The sequence below is a fragment of the Triturus cristatus genome, chromosome 3_2 (assembly GCF_964204655.1).
Source record: "Triturus cristatus chromosome 3_2, aTriCri1.1, whole genome shotgun sequence".
In the NCBI taxonomy this organism is placed as follows: Eukaryota; Metazoa; Chordata; class Amphibia; order Caudata; family Salamandridae; genus Triturus; species Triturus cristatus.
In genome coordinates this window covers 686,244,575-686,267,177 of record NC_140584.1, presented here as the reverse complement: position 1 = coordinate 686,267,177, position 22,603 = coordinate 686,244,575, and the positions used below count along the sequence as shown (strand labels likewise).

The following is a 22,603-nucleotide window of genomic DNA, read 5'->3' as shown; positions in this document are numbered from 1 at the left end:
TATTTCTCATCCTGTACCTCCATCAATATCTTTAATCTATATATACTTACCTCCTCTATGCATCTATATACTTTCAATGTACTTATGGATCTATATATTTATCCCTTTCTTCTAATTTAGCATTTCAAATGCACTACCCTATTTCTCAGACTATACTTCTCTCAATATATCCTCTGGCCCAACCTTCTGATTCATCTCAAACTTCTTTCTACTACTATTTCCAAAGCACTACCCTATCTCTCACCCTATACATATATCAATATATCCTCTACATCCACTGTCTCATTTATCCAAAACCCCATACCACTACTATGATCCCCAAAATAACCCTTTCTAGACTCTCTCCTACTCTACCCCTCCTTGCATCATCTGACACCTCTTTTTACTATACCGATCCCCCAAAACAAACCTTTATAAACTCTTCCCTCTGACTCTTCCCCTCAAAAATCCCTTTTAAATATCCAAAAGCCTCCTCCTACTGCTATGACCTAAAAAAAAAAAAGGAAATCTCACTCTTCTGTCCCTCCACTATCCTTTTCAATCAAAATAACAGATGAACATGTTCACTTCTCAATTTCCATATTCTACTAAACTAATTCACCACTAATCCTTTATGGGTTCCAGAGTGGCGTGCTACTCGCCAATGAAGCGCCTCAAAACCCCATCAAGGGGTAGCAAGCGCTATATAAATACAAACCTCTTTCCCTCTTCTATTCCGCAAACTACCCTTCTCTATCCAAATAACTGAATAACATATCCACCACTCAAATTACTTCATACTTCACTATACTAATTTTTTCAACACTAATCCATTATGGGTTCCAGAGTAGCGTCCTACTCTCCAAAAAAGCGCTTTAACACCCATCAGGGGTAACAGGTGCTACATGAATGCAATATTCACAAGAAATGAACTCTACCTATTTCATTAAATATATGCTGTACGTCATATATTAAGTGTGACACTCTGGCTGGACCATTAACATGAATATGGAAACATTTAAGAGAATATATTCATAATTTGATTCATTATTTTATTGCTCATTTTTTTGTTTATATGCATTGGGTCCAAAAATATCAGTGAATGAGCAAATAAATATCCTGACTGCAAACATTCTTATTTAGACAAATCAGATCCCATTGCGCAACATCCATTCAAACCACTCAACCAACTAGGTACTCAAACCATACTCACATGAAAACACAGATGCGTACATCACATATATACAAAGCAAGATTAATATGCATCAGAGTCCCTCACAAAGTCTATTGATATTCAAGACAGCAGTTTTAGTTTACTGACCAATACTGAAAGTTGTACACATTATTGAAACAGTTGTTAATAAGTCCATAAGAGCAAAGCCCACAGAGTTGCTTCAATCAATCAAAACTGTTTATCATGTCAAAAAGAGGGTCTAATCAACGTATTTCATCGTTGTTTCAAAAAAGCAAATTTCAAGCGCCGATGCGCGTTTCGGTGAAAGACCCTTTTCGTTACGGTGCCACCTTCTTCAGGGCCCTTATGAAGTATGTTCCGAAAAAGAAGGCAATGGGACCTGTCGGAGTTAAAACATTAATTATACCATTTCTTCAGTATAAACATGATAATCACAAATCAAGTATCCCAGTCATCTAAATATATTATAAGGGCATGGTCGACAGCACAGAAAGTCACACTACATAGAAGTTTAAATATACTTCATTATGCAAATCATTTAAAATCGAGACACATATGCACTATCAGGGAAAGCAAAGACAGAAATTATAACAAAAAGAATATATGGTGTCAAAATAGACCAAACAAGGGGCCGAAAAATATAAATTGAAAATATATAGATGGTAGATTACAGAATTCCAACCTCTGGACAAAGCAAAGAGAATGTAAGATAAGAGCTCTTTGAGATTGGCTGAATAAGACACAAGAAAAGACGAAAATGTAATTATGCTGTCAGGATACGGTGATGGATCAAACCCAGATCTGTTGACTGGGTGTGAGTGTTTGATTGGTTCTGATGCTCCGTCCATCACCACCCCCTTTTGTACCGCTTTGTTCGCCATAAGTTGGCAGGGTATGCTCAGACGTGAGTCCCTTGCTCACTTTGCCACTGGATTCAAGCAAGCCTGGCTGAAGACAGCTGAAATGCCAGTAACCGGTCCTAGGAAGCTTGTTTCCGGTCCAGGGAAGGCATGGCTTGGCAGTTCGGGCTGCACTGTTCTCATGAGGCACAGGGTCAGACTGATTTGCATATGGCCATGTCTGAACTGGGGTGGCAGAGTGGGCTAAAGAACGGTGATGGATCAAACCCAGATCTGTTGACTGGATGTGAGTGTTTGATTGGTTCTGATGCTCCGTCCATCACCACCCCCTTTTGTACCGCTTTGTTCGCCATGAGTTGGCAGGGTATGCTCAGACGTGAGTCCCTTGCTCACTTTGCCACTGGATTCAAGCAAGCCTGGCTGAAGACGGCTGAAATGCCAGTAAACCGGTCCTAGGAAGCTTGTTTCCGGTCCAGGGAAGGCATGGCTTGGCAGTTCGGGCTGGACTGTTCCCATGAGGCACAGGGTCAGACTGATTTGCATATGGCCATGTCTGAACTGGGGTGGCAGAGTGGGCTTAAGAACGGTGATGGATCAAACCCAGATCTGTTGACTGGGTGTGAGTGTTTGATTGGTTCTGATGCTCCGTCCATCACCACCCACTTTTGTACCGTCAGGATAGACTGGGCCAGATATGTTAGAAATCAATATTCCAAGGATCATAAATTGTATATATGTCAGTCAGTGCAGGGTCAACTAATTCATAGGTAGACCTGAGCTTATATCTAGGTTATTCTCACATTTGCTTAATACTGGCCGTTGATGCTTACCTGTCTAGGCGAAATCAGAGAGTGCTATTTAAGGCTGTTACTCTCATAGATAGAGAGGAGACAAGGAGGCCGCTACTGATATCCTACAGGCCAAATCTGTATATGCAAGAGTAATGCCAAAAAGCATAGTATCATAAATCTGTCAAAATAGAAATGGACTAACAAGAGCTCTTATCCTACATTCTCTTTGCTTTGTCCAGAGGTTGGAATTCTGTTATCTACCATCTATATATTTTTACTTTATATTTTTCGGCCCCTTGTTTGGTCTATTTTGACACCATATATTCTTTTTGTTATAATTTCTGTCTTTGCTTTCCCCTGGGTCGAACCTGTTCCAAATAGCTGCTGGAACAGGGATCCAGTTGATGCCCCTTCTTTCATGCACTAAAAACAATAAAACAGAAAACGGCCAACAAAACTACTCTGTGGCCATTGTGCAGGTGCATACTTGCTAACATTCTGTGTCAAAAAGAAGTAGGATGTTCCAGTTGTTTAAGACACTATTAAGCATAATAAACACATCACTAGATCATCACCTCATATGACCATTGGCACAATGATGGCATCATAGGAAATTGCATCTCATGACATCCAGAATAGAGAAAAGAAAAAAATTGTGCTACTTTTAACCCAGATTACATCGCGAGAAGTAGATGATGTGGCCTGAATGAGTGACCTTTGAGTCTGTTAGTAGCATTAAACTCCTACATCTTGTGATCAGCAAACCAGTGCACTGAGACCAGAGTTTGAATACCAACCGTCACACGTGGCTACATTGTGTGATCGTGGACAAATCAATGTACTGATGTGTGGGGAGGTCGACTGGAAGCAGCCTTGCGAAAATGTTCAAACCAGGCCCACTTTTTTTTTATTTCTCTCTCTCTCTCTCGCTCTATACCCGCGCTGCCACAAAACTCAGGAAGCTGAAGACAATGACAGTGGCAGCCTTGGGTCTTCAAATACCTGCCTGTAATGGCTCCACCCTCCAGTGGAAATGCACAATAAGATGAATGGCCAATCTGGCTCTGTTTGTGCTTCAATTTCAACATCTTCTAAGAGTGGGAGTGCTTAGAATCTATGGGCCCGATTCACAGAACTAACTTACTTCAAAATCCTAAACTTACTACCATTTTGGTATTGACAGAAGGCACTTACTCATTTTGGTATTCACAGAATGCACTTACTCATACTAGCTTAATGTCCGCTCTCGGGCCAGAGATTCCGGCCCGGTAGTGGAGATTCCGGCCCAGGGGTGGAGATTCTGGCCCGGAGGTGGAGATTCCGGCCCGGAGGTGGAATTCTGGCCAGGACATGGAGATTCCGTCCGGTGGCGTAGATTCCGTAATCTCCGCCACCTGGCTGAAATCTCCACCACCGGGCCCGAATCTCCACCTCCGGGCCGGAATCTCAACCTCCGGGCCGAAATCTCTGGCCCGAGTGCGGACATAAAGTTAGTATGAGTAAGTACATTCTGTGAATACCAAAATGAGTAAGTGCATTCTGTGAATACCAAAATGAGTAAGTGCCTTCTGTGAATACCAAAATGAGTAAGTACTTTCTGTGAATACCAAAATGAGTAAGTGCCTTCTGTGAATACCAAAATGGCAGTAAGTTTAGGATTTTCTAGTATGTTAGTTCTGTGAATCGGGCACTATATAATTGGTGGCATCAGGGAACAAGGATAATTAGATTAATTTTCAACTAAAGGCCTATAGAGCAAAGCTCCAATAACTGTAAATAAGCGTGAATCTTAAAATTATGATGTACCGCTGTATTTTGTATTGACACAATATTTTAGTATTTTTAGCAAAACAAATAATATTATGAAGAGACTGAGGGTACAAGAAGCAATTAAATTGTGCAAGTTATAGGTAATGAAATGTTGTCCATGCGAGGGAATACACACAATTGAATCACCTTCTACAACATATTAGCTGATATCATGACAGGAAGCCCATTGGCTCATATACACATACATGTCTTTTCACAGCCCCTCCACTTATAAATCATAGATTCGGCCGCCGCGCAGTATTGCATACCAGTCAGCCATCCGTCAATCAATGGCGGAATTGTCTGCTTCCAATGTCTGGCTATGTCACTTGTAGCCATCAGAAAGCCAACTCCATCCAGCCTCATTGTGCTCTGGTAGAAGCCCACCCATGCGTTATTCCCGATAGAGCTCAGCCACCCTTGGGTCGGGGGTCCTGGGCATCTGAAATGCCCGCGCCATGAGATTGTGGACCTAGCACGCCAGTATGGGGGTGCAGTACCATATCATATGATAAAAGGAGGCCTCCAGGCTCCCACAACTCCAGCAATTGGAGGCCCCTGCTCTGCCCGTTTTCAGTCCAGTGGGACTATATAAGCAGTGCTTTAAAAGGGAAAAAATAAGTGCAGGTACTCATTAAAATGAGCTAGTGGTGTATGAGGGGGCGGGGCGGGGCTACGGACACGACATGATGATACTTAACAACTTCTACATTAGTTATAGCACATACCAAAACACATGAGAAATGTGTTTATATAAACAAAGCAGGTTAACTCATTACACAAAATGAAAGAGAAATGCGATAATATGTTAACATTTCCTTTTTTTGCAATAGTTGCACCTTCTTAATGCCATACTGTTAATTGCTGTTTGGCACAATACTATATATTTTTGAGAACGTGACTAGGAAGAAACTGAAAATACCCCCACGTCGCACCAAAGATCTTATAGCACCATGCAAATGAAGCAACTCATCATGACCCTCCCCAGAAGATATCTCTCGTCTCTTCCATCGATCTATCCATTCATCCTTTCATCCTACCATTTACCTGCTGATGTCCACCATTTAACCTTTACATTCTATCGTTTATTCAGTCTTTCATCACTCATTCAGTTTTTCACCATTCCGTCTTTCCACCCTTCATATCCAAACCAATTCATCTATCCATCTCCAAACCTATCCATTCAGCCTTTCACTCACCCATCTCTTTATCCACCATTTCCCTCATCCATCAATACTTTTGCTCATCCATCCATCAACACTTTCACTCCTTTATTCCATCCACCCTTTCACTCAATCCCTCCTTTCACTCATCCATCATCCACCCTTTCATCCATCCTCCCTACCTTTCATTCATCCATCCACTCTACACTTATTCACCCATCATCCGCCCTTTTATCCAATCATCGACCCTCTTTCACCCATGCATGCTTTCACTCATCCATCCATCTATTCATCTATCCCTCCATCTATACATCCACCCTTGCTCACTCATCCATCCACTCACTCATCCACTCACTCATCCACTCACCCAGCCACCCACCAACCCTCCCTTTTACGTTATTTATGAATCTTTGTCGCCGAGCAGACGTGTACAAAGTGCCACACATTTTCTTTAAAACACCTCCTGAGAGTGTCTTGATTCTCTCTCTATTTCTTTCACTTTTTTGTTACAGACATACGCACAAACATAGCAGACACATAAAAGACTCAGGTATGATAAAAGGCAACTTTTCTCTTCACCGACCATGGCTTTTTTTTATTTCCACCAGGGCCGGACTGGCTGTAGCCTGATTGCCACTGCCAGAGGACTGCCATGAATCCTGTGATTGCACAAATGCAAAGGATAGTGTGAATGTGATTGACAGCACAGGGCCTGAATGGACCCTGCTCGCTGTCAAACACAGATATTATCCAAATGAGCCCTGCTGAATAGCTCAGCTGGGGCTCAGATCGGGGCTACAGAAGCAGAGCTTTGGCTGGCAGAGACATGTTCCACTCCTGCTCACCAGCACAGCCAATGAGCCTACCTTTTCATGAGTGCCGGTACTCTCCACGGCAGTAGAGAAGTGCCGGTACTCAGAGTGATACATCTAAGAAGTACCGGTACTCAGTACCGGTGATTACCGGCCCATTTAAAGGACTGTATATAAGTCCTGTGTAGGTGATTACATTGTATTGCTTGAGGTCGCCTCACACCAAGTATCATCATCCAATTCCCCAAGATTGCCCTCCGCTCCCTTGCTGTTTTCACCCCTCCCCTCCCCACTGGATTAGGTGTCTACGTAGCAAGAGAGCTTAGAAATCACAATAGGTAATTAATAAGAACTATATAAAGACCCAACACTCCATCTACTTTTCAAATAATGACTACTAAAAGGGAGGGCTAGAGGTAATGTTTCCATTGGCATTACACGTGCAATACTCTGTCTCTCAAAACATAGCATACCTGCTTGGGCACAAAGGAGAACAAGCATTTGCAATGCAATAGGCCTCGCATTTACAAGAGTTTGAGCTATTGGCAATGCAATAGTTTAAACTCTCGCTAATGCCAGACCTATTGCATTGCAAATTACTAGCGCCCATGCGGTGCTTTCACATTCATGTGGTCCGCGCCCCTTTTTTTTAGACATTAAAGATAATGGGGCAACCCTGTGTCCCTCAGAACCTGGGTAAGTACAATATGAAAAACAAGTGGTTCTGTCGGGTACGGCAATTTATTTGTACAAGGTATTGAATACACTAAGAGATATACGTCATAATCATATTTCCAAGTAACACACCAAAAGAAACAACAACTTGATTATGCAAAAAATGAAGTTCGTTACTTCGTATTTATACACATGTAAATAAAGGAGATGGCTGTCTGTGACATACTACACATACGGCGAGTATACAAGTGACTCCGGTGTACAATTAGTGACTTGTGGTGATACGTGACAAAGTGCTGTACAGAGGTGGCATAGATGACATATACAAATAAAGGGGAGATACTAATTTGTCAAGTCCAGTAATTGATGCATAAAATCCCAACAGTAGCAATAGTTTCCTGTTCAAGTCAGGGAGATTGTGTGGACTAATGGTGACAATAACGTCAACGTTTCGACCCTTGGCAATTGTGCAGCTTATTAGGCATAAGGAGCGGGTCTTCATCAGGACAGGGGGAGGGGATTGACAGCCGCTGACAGTGGATCCTAGTGATTGGGCATCCAACTTGAAACAAATTACGTATTGGCGTCAGCCGACACCTAGACTCACACCAGAGGGTTGTGGTCTGAAATAGAACTGGAAATCTTTATTCACCAGCTGGTTGAAATAAATTATAAGGACGCCGCCGAGGCGATCATAGGCATTGAAACAAGCGACGTCCTCGTCCGAAGTCTGATCAGTTCTGCGCCTGAACTGATCAGACTTCGACGGACGATGCCTAATAAGCTGCACAATTGCCAAGAGTCCATGCAATCTCCCTGACTTGAACAGGAAACTATTGCTACTGTTGGGGTTTTATGCATCAATTACTGGACTTGACAAATTGGTATCTCACCTTTATATGTATATGTCATCTATGTCACACATTTTTTTAGACAAGCCGCGTCTAAAGAAAGGTGCGCGTTCAATATTAAATTGAAATCACGCAATGGGGGCTTTACCAAAAAAGTATCTGTTTATCAAATTGACAAACAGATTTTTTTGGGGGGGTAAAAGCGCCCCATACCACTGTTTCACTTTAATATTGGCCGCGCACCTTTCTTTAAACGCGGCTTGTCTAAAGAAAGGGGCGCGGCCTCCATGAATGTGAAAGCACCGCATAGGCGCTAGAAATAAAAAAAAAATAGATAAGGGGGCCTCTATACTTTAAACAGAACTCACTGCTAAAATCAATAAATAAAGAAACACGGCTGCTATTGTTAAAGCAGACCGCCACTAGTAAATAAAATAAAAGCGGGCAGCGTGATGCGACGTAGTGGGTGATATAGGGGCAAATCATTAAACAAAATAGTGCTCACAGCCAAGATAAAGAAGATCGTGTAACAGGATAAGTAAAAGGTCCAGTCATTATGGGAGGTAACAAATGCAGATAAGGCGGTACCAAGGAGGGACCAAAAGCCTAATAATGAATCGCAAAGAAAGCGTTTAGGAAAGGACAATGACACAAGCCAATAAAAAATATGGGCGTAGAGTGGGCGGGCTTCAAATCCATACTCCGATACTGCATGTCTAGGCAGCAGCGCATGCGCTGCCCAGGATCGACCTAAAAAGGATTGTTGGTGAGGGTAGGTGACATGGTTTCGTGGCTAAATTTACCAAGTTCAAACCCAAGAGACACAAGCATAACTTCTGGCTTTCCTACTTGACTTGTAGGATCCTTCGGACATGGCTTTGTGCGGCTGTGCCCTCAGTCACTTTATCTTACAGAAATTGTGAGCTTTTAGAGGAAGGCAGTTCACACTTTGGCACTATACAAGAGACTGATGTGGAGGAGAAGTGTAGGGGATGGGAGAGATGCTGGGGCGAGTTAGGCGCTAGATGACACACCATATAACAATTCAGTCTTCAATGAATGTGCCTCTTGCTATAAACCCTGCTGAGGCTTTGAGGAAATGAACTGTGGCACAAATGTAGCACCAACAGGCCCCAGAAAAGCCAGGGACAGCTTGGTCCTCTTCTACCTACACTGCCCTCATCCAAGGGCCGAGCCCTGCTCCCAGTCTTTACTTCCCCCTTGGAGCTGCTGTAGTAATTCGAGGGTTTGTGGCTCTTCTTGAGCGACCTTCCAGTGCTGACAAATAGGGTCCACTACAGTAAGAACTGACACTGAGCTTGACAAGAGTCTGAAAACAAACTAGGCACCTTTCTCGGAATGGATCTCCCATATAATACCATTTTCCCAGCACCTACAAGTCCGTGGAGATACTCCAACCTGTAAGGATGGGAATACCCCTGAGGGTATCCTGTCTCTTGTGAGGCTAAGGCCTCTCTTTATGCAGTTTAGGGTGGCAGAAGCAATTGCCGGGGCCTCTGGGGGAATGAGTGCTGTGAATAATTGTATTCAATACTCCATCTTGGAGTTGGTTGGTCTTTAGTCCGGTTTCACAAAGAAAACATGAAATGGCCCCCTGAGCACTGTTACACTCCATAATGAGAAAGGTAATACCGTGCAACATACAGAGCCACCGATATGACATACAAGGCTTACCTATATCAGCCTGGCCAAAGCAAGCAATTCTAGAAAAAAAGACCGGTAAAAAATGTTTGCAAACCCAATAAATGGTATGTGGGGAGAGGGCACAAGGCAGTAAGTGATCAAGGCAGACTCAACTTACCAATACCAGCCAATGACCTTTTAAAAAAAACATAGAACGGAGGGGAGAAATTATGTGGTGAACAAGATAAATAGAAAAACTCCTCAAATATGCAATACCATACATATGGAGAGGGTGGGCGGAGCTCAAATTACTAAAACGGTGCATGTGTAACTGTCAAACTACTGCAGGGTACTAAATACGCTCGACGCTCTGCACAGAAAATGGGATATAGGTGGGAGAGCCAACAATTATACAGGGTTTATTAGAGCCTGTGCAAGAACCGAACCATGCTTGTAAACCCTGCAAAAAAATCATGTAAAAATATGATAACTGCTCTTCAAAATTCCAAAGGGTTTCACTTTAGTACTTTAAGTTATTTCACTGCATTGAACGTTATTTATTAAAAGGACAGTTTTTAATCATGAACTTAGAAACATTCATGCACACCCTCCAACGATGAATGCCATTAGCGAACCAAGTAATTTGTATGTGAACCTGTATGCAGCCTAGATTCTTATTTTTGAGGGAGCAACATTATACTCTGTTAAATTAAACAGAGGTACAGTGCACTTCTTTAACTCACATATTTGAAAGTGCTCTCATATCTGTTGATGAATATAAGGAGGCTTGGTGAAATAAAATATTTGCTTGAGATCACACAATGGTCAAGCGGGATAACCGGGATTGATCCCAGTTTCAGGTGTCACATTGTGTGATTCAGTCACTTGTTGCGTGTCTCTCACAACTGCCTGTTTTGCATCAATGGTCACTGCTTTGTCGTTCATTCTTGGTGCATGAGGTTGGAAAGTGGTAGCATGCAGAAGCAACAAAAAAGCTCCATTTGAGAAGACCTCGAGGGGAGTCAGAGCAAGGCAACTGTCTCGAGCCTGCCACGACCTTTCAGTGGCATGCCCACCTCTAAGATGGGACAAACAGAAACATTATAGTGTATATCGTTAAGAGGCCACAAAGTAGGAGAATAGGGCCATCAAGTGGTTGATAAAACTTACCGGAGCGGTAGCAGGTTCAGACTCTCTCTCAGGAGCACCGTACTGCTCATGAAACGTACAAAAATATCAAGCCTGATGTAACTGTTTATATTGTGGTAAGATTTCAGTAACTATTATGTGGCTCCATTTCATGCATTTGTGAGTCTTCTTCCCTTTGTAAGTCGCAGCCTACCAGACATGCTAAAGACATCTTGAGGACATTCCGAAAGCTGACCTAGAAATGCATCTGCCTGTTGCTGGCCATTGTCTTTGTGGTTTGTAACTCATGTTTTCTTGCATTCCATTTGCTGGCTTTATTTGTTTTAGGCGGTCCAGCTTGAGTACGTACCTTTACTTACCCAAGCCTTATTTACAGTATCCTTCCAAGTGCTCCCTTTCTGTAAACAGGTCTGTAAATCTTGTTCTTATCTCGTCATATTTGCTGCGCATTTAAAGACCGAAGTCAAATGTCAGGCGCTATCATCCGAGGGCGCTTGTTTGCTTTTCTTTCTCAGACTTCAGAGTGAGAGAATTTATGTGACAATCTTGCTGGATACTAGGGGTAGGAAAGAGTTTTTTACTAGAACACACGTTAAATTAACTGTGTAAGTATTTCAGAATATATCAGAATTAGGAACACAAATGAATCAAATTTTTTGTTATTTCTGAAGTGTGTTGGCAACAAATTCTTTAATGTATTCAAAACAAATCATTACACTAGGTGATGCAATTTCCACACATTTTGGTCTGTGCACTGTATAGTTTTATTAGTAAGACTGTACGTTTGTACAAATGTAATGTCATTTCAATTGAAAATTAATTGTCTGTAATGGCAGTGTGCTACCACACAATGAATACTCCACTCTACTCTGCACCACTCCACTTCACACCATTTCAGACCGCTGTACTCTGCACTACTTCACACTACGCCTCTGCGCTCTACGCCACTGCACTCAACGCCTCCCTACTCTACCCTGTACCACTCTAATCTATGCCAATGCATTTTTCTCCACTCTACTTTACACCACTGCACTGTTCCCCACTGCAGTCTACACTACTTCAGTCTACGCCACACCAATCAACTGTGCAAAACTCCACTCTACGCCACTCGGCAACACTGCACTCCACGACAATGCACTTTACTTTGTAACGCTCAACTCTATGCCCCTGCACTCTATATAAATCCACTGTACACCACTCAAATCTACTTTGCACCACTGCACTCTATTCCACTGCATTCTACACTACTTTACTCTATGCCATCACACTCTATGCCACTATACCCAACTGCACTCTACCCTTCACCACTCCACTGTACACTACTTCACTCTACTCTGAAACAATCTAATCTACGCCACTGAACTCTATGCCACTCTACGCCACTCCACTCTATGCCACTGCTCTCTAAGCCACTCTACTCTTAACCACTGCACTCCACGCCAATGCAGTCTACTCTGCATCACTGTACTCTATGCCACTGCTCTCTACGCCACTCTACACCACTGCATTCTAACACTCTACTCTGCAATACTGCACTCTCTGCCTCTGAACTCTCTGCCACTCTACTCTGCAGTACTCCACTCTATGCTATTCCACTCTACACCACTGCACCCTATGGCACTATACTCTAGTCTACTCTGCACCACTCTTTGCCACTGCAGTCTATATCTCTCAACTCTACCTTGCACTCTACACCACGGCACTCTATGCCACTCTACTAACCTCTGTTCCACTGCCCTCTACATCACTCAGCTCTTTGGGACTCTCTACAACTCTACGCCACTTCACACTATGCCACTCCAATACACAACACTGTCTGCCATTCCACTCTACAACACTCCACATCACTCTCCTCGACACCACTAACTTTTAGCCATGCTGAACAGCAGCCATGCTGGTGTTCAACATGGCTAAAACACATTAGCAAAGCCAATAGCTGTTGCATAGGCGAGAGCTATTGGCTTTGCAAATGCTTGTTCTTTCGAGCCTTTCTTCCCGTATTTTAATTTCCCCTTTTTTTGTCTAATAGGCTTCCCTTAATTTTTGTAATACCTTCCTAATTTGTTACATTTTGATTTTGTTTGGAGTGAAAGGGATGTTTTTTGCAAAATTTTGAGTGTGTATCTTTTTGTGTACATGTCACCCTGGCCGCCATCTTAGAACTGTCTCGTTTTAAACTAGCATCTCAGACGAGTAGCTGTTTATTAATTTTAGGAAATCACATTTAATTCCATTGAAGAGTTTGGTAATCCATTCACACACTGTTTCGCATGGACATTTCTGTAACTGACAATGCAACAAGTTAAAGGGTCCTCAACACTGCAGCCTTATTCCAAAGGGGAACAGAACACACAAATGACAAATCATTTTAGTTTTCTATTACATCACCTTATTTATCAGCAATATCTAGTCTTTAGTTTGAACTACATTTGATTACGAGGGGCCACACCTTCTTCTCAATGTTAGTGTTATCTAATGTGCACTGATTGCCATTTTACCCATGTATACCAAATCTATAATATATAAACATATGAACCTGCTACATTCCGAATGCAAAACACAAAATATACATTTTTTAGTGGTCAACCAAAGCTGGAGAAAGGCCACAAAGCAAATATCGTGCAAGGAAGTTTCAAATCCCAAAATGGTGTCGCAGAAGGACTCAAAAAGGGGTGTTGTCTATACCCCTTGTCTACATTGGCTTTTGTCATACATGTACTACCAAGAACGTGAGGTTGTGAATGCAGATACTAGGTCATGGCTTGCGTGCAGGGCTTTAAGTGGGATGAAAAAACCGGGAGGTCTCTCATAGGGGCGTGGCCAGTGTAATTAAGGGCGTGGCTTAAAACACCTCAACTAAAAATCTGTGCTTAGCATAGTGTGCCGCCCGAGTATTTTGCTGTTTCTTTTAATTGCATCCAGATATATGCTACAACAAGTAACATCATACCTACAACAAGTCAGGACAATTGGCTTTGTCAATGGTTGTTAGCTGCAGTGGCGTAAGGAAAGATGAGGAGGCCCCCCTGAAAGGCACATAGAGGGGCTCCACTCCAGATTTAATCCTGAGCTCTCAGGCCTGAGTACTGTGCTGAGGCTCCCCTCCCTCCCTACATTCCCCCCCCACGGAGGGGCCTGTGTTATGCCCCTGGTTAGCTGCATAAGATAAATAAGTAGGAACTATGGATTGTATATAATTTTGAAAAAGCTTCCACTTAAAGCCCTGGTGACACCAGGACAATGTTGCTGCTCCTCAGTTTCAAAAAGAAGAGGGAAATCCAGAGAGAAAATGACTCTCTTTAAAGGATCCCTTCCCCTACAACGCTCACCTGGCATGCCGTCATGCCTTGACTTCTCCACTTGTGAGAAGTGAGCAGTGTGAGCACATGCACATCAATGTGGGAGCTGTCACTGCAGTCCGGTAAAAACAGACCGCCTGTGCCAGGGCACAAAACAGAGCAAGTTAGTGACCCGTTTCGAGCCCCCCTTTAAAAAAACTGCTGGTGCCCAGCACCGGTGGGACCCGGCCCACCTAAAGCCCTGCTTGCATGTCAATGTTGTGGATGTATGTGATCAGGATCACATTCCAGTTGAGCTCTCTGGTGTCAGCGCTGCTTGCAACCTGATGGCATAACTGACAAGTATACAACTGATGCTACACCTGGCTGGCTGGCTGGCTGACAAGCACACCACAAGTGCTGGCCGTCAGCACATCTGCAGGCAAAACACCGCCAGACTTGAGACTAAGAAGAGCACAAAAAAGGAATCAGCAGGCGCACCTCTCCATATCTATGAGCGCAGGATTGGAAGTAACATCAAATCAATTAGGGTAGCCCAATAACCCCAAGGAAGCTGGGACAATCAACAGAAAACACACCTCTTTAAAGAACACTGCATCACAACGAAGTAATAGTCTGCAACCAGTCTCCAAACACAGCTGCCCCTCAAATCACTCGTGGAATCCATTTTTGTCTTTGAGCATGTGCAGCCATCACTCCCTTTCTGCTAGAGTCACAGAAACTACACACCGCCCATACAAACACATACACACATACAAGCAGTCATTGTCAATGGGAGAGTGGCCCAGTCATGGCCTGACTGTTCATGTGCTAGGTGTGAGAGGGTGATTGGGTGTCTGGATGGAGGGTCCCATCTGAAGGGGCGGCTCCTCCGCTATGGTGGAGGAGCGTTGCCCCACTGCTCGTAGAGCAGAAGAAAAAAAATGATAATAACCTAGTTGCTATCATTTTATTTTTCTTTACTACGGGGCTTGTTTAGGGCGGTGGGGCTGGGGTGACAGAGGATGAAGTGGTTTGAACACTCCAAGTGTCCATGACTGCTTGGTTGGCCATCTTGGGCTGGCCAAACATTTCATGCGCACTTTGCATGTTCCCACCAGCCTGCATTACACAGCCTGGTGAGGAACACGCACAGGCTCCCTGTCCCCATCTGTGCGCCTTGTCTATGGGAAGCCTGGATGCTTCCTGATGAGGACAGAAGGGCTGCAACGCCACGGAGAACTGGCGGCTGTTTTAGAGGTAAGTCGTTTAAAAAAAATGTATTTTGTTTTGGGTGGTGATGTGCTGGTCAGTAGTTCATAGACTGCCTAAATTCCAAATAGAGGAGTTTTATAACTTTTGAGTTATTTTTATCTTTGCAGCCTGATACCTCAGAAGGGCAAGATGAATTCTGCAAATAGACAACTTGTTGCTTTGATAGGAGGTGGCTGACGACTATGCCGAGTGGAAGGGCGGGCAAATGGTGGTGGGTGGGTAGGTACATAAAATAAATACATTATTAAAATAAAGTCAAAATAATAAAACGTTACTTACCATGCTTGCTGCGTCCTCCTCGCTATAGTCTTCTTCTTCCCTCATGACGTTCAGGGCCCCAGCCAACTCCTTTAACCAATCCTGGTGCTGCTCTCATGCTGTTAGCGCCAGTGGCTTAACGATAATTGAAAGGGGCCCCCCTGCAAGGTACGCCAGGAGTCTTGATCACATGGTAACATTTTTTTGGTCCTGCTTTACATTTTAAAGTGACATAGTGCTGTGTAATTAGTTAAAACTACCACATGATCAAGGACATGGAAAAAATACATATATATATCCAAGTTCCTTACAAACAATTTTGTCATGGCTTAAATGCTGATTACAGTTGTCATTTTGGGAGTACATATATAAATGCATTAGAATGATTATTTTAAAGAAAAAGCGAAGATGTATGTATCACATTATTTTCACACATTTGTATAAATATATAATATAGTATAAGTATTCATACTGCTACTTTGTGAAGTCATTTCTTATGGCCATCACCATTAAATATCGACAAAATAATTTCTTTTGTCTACACATCAATTATGGTGAATGATCCTGCTTCAACATTAAGGCATTTAAATATTCCCTCTGTTGATGACCGAATTGTTGCTTAAATGCAGCATGTCAATAAATAATACATAAAAAAGACTGTGCAAAATACAATATCATTATATATTGTGTCGCAATTTCTTTCTTTTCAATTCCTGACTAAACCCTTATATTGTACAGACAATTCTGATAAATATATATTGTCATATGTCCTTGTGTGCAAAATAGTGCCTAAGAAAGTGCAAAGTGAAAAAGTGCTAAAATGCTGAAATGAAGAAAGAGAAGGGGGGGGGGTTTATTTATACTTTTCCCCTTCTTTCTTAAATTTTTTCCTTTTCTTTTCCCCTTCCCCCTCACTTTATTTTAATCATCGATTGCCCTCACTTGTAATCTTCTTTATCTTATTGAAGTTATTATAGTTATAATTTACCTTTTCATTCTAACTATATTTTTACTTTGTCCTTTCCTTTTTATCTGTGATATATATCAATTTTAGATCATTGATTTTTTTATTTTTTTCACAGACTTTCTTTATTTTTTTATTCAAGTTAATTCCACCTCAGGTTATATCTCTCTTTTAATCTCAAAAGTATATCAGTTTTTCTAAGTACAAATATATTCATTACAGCTTGAACTTGTATATTTATGTAGATTGGGTGTTGTACGTTCCAGATACCAAATATTAAATATATATAAATAAATAAATAGATATATATATATAAATATATAAATATCTTAAAAACATACCATAAAATATACCAATACGGTATAAAAAAATATATGTATATCAATATTTGAATTGCAATATGCTAAACAGTACTTAGATTTTTTATACATATTTTTTATAGAATTTTATAGACAGGTATACATATCCTCGGTGTTATTCAAGCCTCCCGGTGTCTTAGAGTCCATTTCAAGAATATATCTTGTTTCCAAAATTCGCAATTTAGCTTCTCGGTTGCCACCTCGCCTACTTGGGGGTACTGATAATATTTCAAATCTTGACTCTTAGACTGATGGTAATCCCTGAAGTGCCTTGCAACAGGGTATGTGTTGTCTTGATTGGTTATAACCCTGGTGTGTTGTAATATTCGTTTGTAGGCCTGTAGCTTTGTGCTTCCTATATATTGTAGCCCACATGGACACACCAGGACATAAACAACATACTCTGTTTTACATGTAAGCAGTTTGGTTATCTTGATTTCTTCAGGATTAAATGGTGTCACATATGAGGTTTTATTGATAACCAGTTGGCATGCTTTGCATGTCTTGTACCTAAAGAAGCCTTTGTGTGTCTTTAACCAGCCGCAGTTTTCTCTCAATTCAGGATTTGTTTTCATGAATACATATCTCATTGAAGGTGCCCTTTTGTGCGTAATAGATATTCTGTGTGACAAAGTATGTCCTATTACTGGGTCACTCAAAACTAATGGCCAATTGCGTTTGATGATATTACGCAATTCGTTGTGTTGTTTACTGTATTCCAGAATTATACGGAACTCCTCCATTTTAATTTCATTAGTCGGAGTTTTGTTTGCCTGTTGGAAATTGTTTACATTTGTCTCAGGTTTAGGTTTGATTAATTCCAATCTTTCTGGAATCATAGCTTTTGTTATTGCCCCTTCTATAGTTTTTAATGAGTAACCTTGTTCTAGAAATCTAGCTTTTGACTCCTCATGGGCTTTTTTCAATGTCGTCTGATTACTGTTAACCCGTCTTAATATAAGCATTTCCCCATAAGGGATGCTGTTTATAAGATGTCTCGGGTGAGCACTGCTGGAGTGTAAGGTTGAATTCCCAGCAGTTTCTTTGCGGTAAAGCATTGTCTCAATTTGGTTGTTCTCTATGTATACCTTTGTGTCTTAAAAAATTAACTGTTGTTCTACTTATAGTGGCTGTAAAATGTAAATTGATCGAATTAACATTGATGGTTTCAACAAATTTTTGTGCTTCATTCTCTGTGCCCTTCCAAACAACAAATTAATCGTCAATAAAGCGTAGCCAAAGTATTATATTGTTTTCAACAATCATCTCATAATTCTTGGTGAGAACAGGCTCCTCCCACCAGCCCATGTGTAAACACGCATAGCTGGGGGAGAAGCTGGATCCCATTGCCACGCCCATTGCAATATTCAACCATCTCAATCACCATCCTGCTATGATCAGTCAATTCACCCAATTCTGTTGTTAAATAATACTGTAACGCTCTAATACCATCAGTATGTTTGATACTGGTATACAGTGATGTAACCTCTAACGCCATGAATACCACTCAACATCTTGCAGTTTATATAAAAAGTCACTTATATTCCGTACGTACGACGTCAATGCTTGCACATGATGTTGCAAATACAAATCCACATAGTGGGACGTGTGCTCCAAAAGACCTCCCCGTGCTGAAATAATAGGTCTGCCAGGTGGTTTCTTGGCGTCTTTGTGTGTAAAGTATATCGATGGTGTAATGGGGTAATCATTTTTGAGAAATTTATGTTCATCATTAGTTATTAAACCCTTCATTTTCCAAGATGATAGTTTTGCGTAATATATTTGATATATTTCCTTTAGGTCTGTTCCATTTCGTCTTGTGTAGCATTCGGGGTCATTTAGTTGTGATAGGGCCTCTTTTATGTATTATTTTCTATCCCATATTACAATATTGCCCCCTTTGTCAGAGTTTCTTATTACTACTGATGCTTCTTTTTCCATTTTGCGCACGAGTGAATAGTATCCCAAATTGCGTTTGTTATATTTCTCTTTTGTACTCTGTACCATATGATTCAGTTGCTTAATTTCAGTGATCAGATGCTCACTAAACATGTCAATCGAGTCTCTTGGACTCACTGGAGTAAATGTTGACTTGGCCCTAAATGGTGATGGGATTATTGGTTTTTTGGGTATTTTCATTGTTGAAATATCGCCACCAGTTTCATTGCTCCCAATGTCCTGATTGTTTATTAGATTCCCTTCCCTCCATAGTTCATTTAGGACAGTTAATAAAGGCGTCTCTTGGCTTTCTTCATTTATCTCAGTTTTATCCTGCTTTGTGTTTTTGGCCAGTAGCATATGATATTTCTTAAGCTTAAGCTTTCTGATGCAACGATATACATCCATCTTGGTTCTGGAGTAATTGAAGTTACTTTCCGGGCAATATGATAGGCCCAGACTCATTATTTGTTCTTCCGCTTTTGTTAGATTTATCGTTGACAGGTTGATGATAGTTTTATTTGACTCCATATTCATTTTTGTTGTTGTTTCCATCTTCCTCTGGCTTGTTTCCTGGGATTTGATGTGCTTCCGCCTTGCTTTGAGCCTCTGCCTGCGTTTGTAGTTTCGGCAGTTGGGACTTTGTTTGTTTGGTTCCTTATTTATATATATATATATATATATATATATATATATATATATATATATATATATATATTACCTACTGGCGGTCGCCAGTAGGTAGTTATAGTTAGGACCCTGTTTCCATAGGAAATCCGCAACATTCTATTTTGAATAACTTTGGCGCCGGTCGACGAATCCTCGCGAATTTCTCAAAATAGGTGGGGCGCTACGCTCCGCTCCTACCCTGAAAGTCTCGGAGGGATTCGTCAAGCGGGGGCTGAGATAAAAGGGGGGTCCCAAAACGCGTTTTTCCCATGCATTTTTCCATAGGACCTTTAGACAGGGCTACAGCCCGAACGGCTGAACAGAATTACTAGAAATTTTTCAGAGAGGTAGTCCTCAGGTCAAGGAAGTGCCTTTTGTAGGTTTGGTGTAAATCTGTTCAGTAGATTCTGAGAAAATAGCCTTTAAATCAATATATATATCTGAGCCAGCTTACGGTGCGCTTACGGTACGCTTACCGTACGCGTACGGTGGCGTGCGCGTGCGCGATTCTGATTGGCTCTTAGATCTTAGTAAACATTCGAATCGCCCGAAACCAGGAAGTGGCGGCCGCCATTTTCTCTCTCGCACTGAGAGTGATTTAAAGCCCAAAAACATGTAAAGGGGCTGTTTCGACAGCTCCCACACACGAAGGATTGCTGAGTGAGTCCCCAAAGATCCCCCAAGGCCAAAAACGGAATTTTTATTTTTTCGGTAATTTCGCCGATTACGCTTACCGTACGCGTACGGTAAAAAATGTAAAAAAAAAAAAAAATTATCCACACTATCTCCACCCCGTGTGCAATTGGTGGCTGAATGCCACCAATTGGGCATGGCTTATCAGAGATGAGAAAAACTAAAATATTAAAAAAAAAATAAAAAAAAAAAAAATTATCCACACTCTCTCCACCCCGTGTGCAAATGGTGCCCGAAGGGCACCATTTCTGCATGGCTTATGAAATATATGAAAAATTAAAATATTACCTTTCAAAACGAAGTACATCATATGTCCTCCATGTGCGCACGGTGCGCGAAGCGCATCGTGCGTACATGGCCCATCTAGCGTAACGTGGGCACGCGGTGCGCGTAGCGCACCGCGTGCCCACCGTGCGTGCATGGCACTAACTGTGTAAAGTGGGCGCGCGGTGCGCGAAGCGCACCGCGTGCTCACTGTGCGCGCACGGTGCGCGCACAGAACGAACTGCGTTAAGTGGGCGCGCACGCCACGAATGGCGTAAAGTAACTTAGCATTTAAAAAACCGTACAAATTCACTGAAAAAACCATAGGTTTCACACACGTTATAGTTAGGAATTAGCATTTAAAAAACCTTGCAAATTCACTGAAAAAACCATAGGTTTCACACATGTTATAGTTAGCGTAAATTTTACTGATAAAAAACCAATGAAATTCCCCCGTTATAGTTACTGCAGGCAACTATAAATCACGCGACCGCAATCTTCTGCTGATGACATATGTGTCTTTATGAAAAAAAAATATTTGTAATATATGTATAGCTAAAAATGTATGGAAGAAGACATGGGCAAATAAGTGTCTAAATACAGTATTAGCATCAGCAGAGGATTGCGGTCGCGTGAGTTATAGTTGCCTGCAGTAACTATAACGGGGGAATTTCATTGGTTTTTTATCAGTAAAATTTACGCTAACTATAACATGTGTGAAACCTATGGTTTTTTCAGTGAATTTGCAAGGTTTTTTAAATGCTAATTCCTAACTATAACGTGTGTGAAACCTATGGTTTTTTCAGTGAATATATATATAGATATATACAGCAGAGGATTACTCTGGATGTGCACCTCCCACACCACAAAGAAAACACCTCAAATGATCAAAGCCACTAGCTAAACATCACAATGGCAATAACCACAAAACTCAATACATCACCTGGTGCAAACACTGCATCTGCATCTTAGCCCACTTCTGACCGTGGAAGTTCACAGCCAGGGTTCAGAGCTCAGCAACCAGGGTCACTCCGAGATAGACACGTCTGCCCTTGCTCGGATTCCAAACTCCCAGTTTCTCAGTCTGCAACCCTCAGCTTTAAACACAATAGAAGATTCGCAAAAGACCTCCTCCCAGCGCCAGAGGAATTTTACCAGAACTGGTCAAGTTGCAAGCAAGCATCCCCATGGCAGTAAGGAGCTCTCATGTCCCTTCCTCCGTTCTCACATCTTCCAGCCTCTATCTTGACGAAGCTCTCACAAGACCTTCCAGAGTGCATTACACAAAAACAATCGCTCAGGAAAACAGCAAGACCTTGAATGGGAATAACCTAAACAACTTGCAAGCACTGCTGTGCACGCAGAAATAAGGCAAAGTCAGACATGAGGCCTGTCAAAGCCAATAGTCAAAGTCAGAAATCAAGATGACATGAAGCCATGTCAAAGCCAATAGTTAGAACTCATAATTAAGCAACACCGGGCACGTGTGCACCACCGCTCACAACACCACTTCGAGACCAAAGAGTACATTCCACACCTCTCTCTCCCTCTCACGCTTTCAATTGCACATCCCACACCTTCTATTCTTGGCAAGACTATTCTACTCCGTGACAGCTCCCACTAAGAGACAGCAAGATTACAAGAAAGAAGAGAGGCAGGCATATGCAGAACCGTCTCATAAATCCAGGCTAGGGTAAAATAACACATTAAAGTTGGTTAAAATGGTGGTTGTTGAAGGTCATCATAGGGTGCCAAACCACAAAAGTGGCTCTTTCATTACATTCCACCCCATGACCTTTGACTATCACCATTTCAATATATCAAAAACTGAATATCTTAACTAAAGACACCACTACGAGTGAAAAACTGCAATTCGTAATTGAAAGACACAAAAACTGTTCAAAAACTACATTTCTTAATTGAAAGCACAACTACAAGTGAAAAACCTCATTTCATAACTGAAAAACACAACTATGA

The 22,603-nt window shown here is 41.7% G+C and overlaps 1 long non-coding RNA gene across 1 annotated transcript in view; it reads right to left on the bottom strand.

Annotated features, from left to right (window-relative positions):
• Positions 1–1,145: 1,145 nt before the first annotated feature.
• The window catches only part of LOC146857970 (uncharacterized), a 162,803-nt gene continuing 141,345 nt past the window's right edge, over positions 1,146–22,603 (bottom strand). The window contains exons 9-10 of the long non-coding RNA XR_014979971.1: positions 15,761–15,900; positions 1,146–1,553 (exon numbers count right to left, since the gene is read on the bottom strand). This is a non-coding gene — a long non-coding RNA (uncharacterized LOC146857970). The remainder of the gene's footprint in view (positions 1,554–15,760; positions 15,901–22,603) is intronic.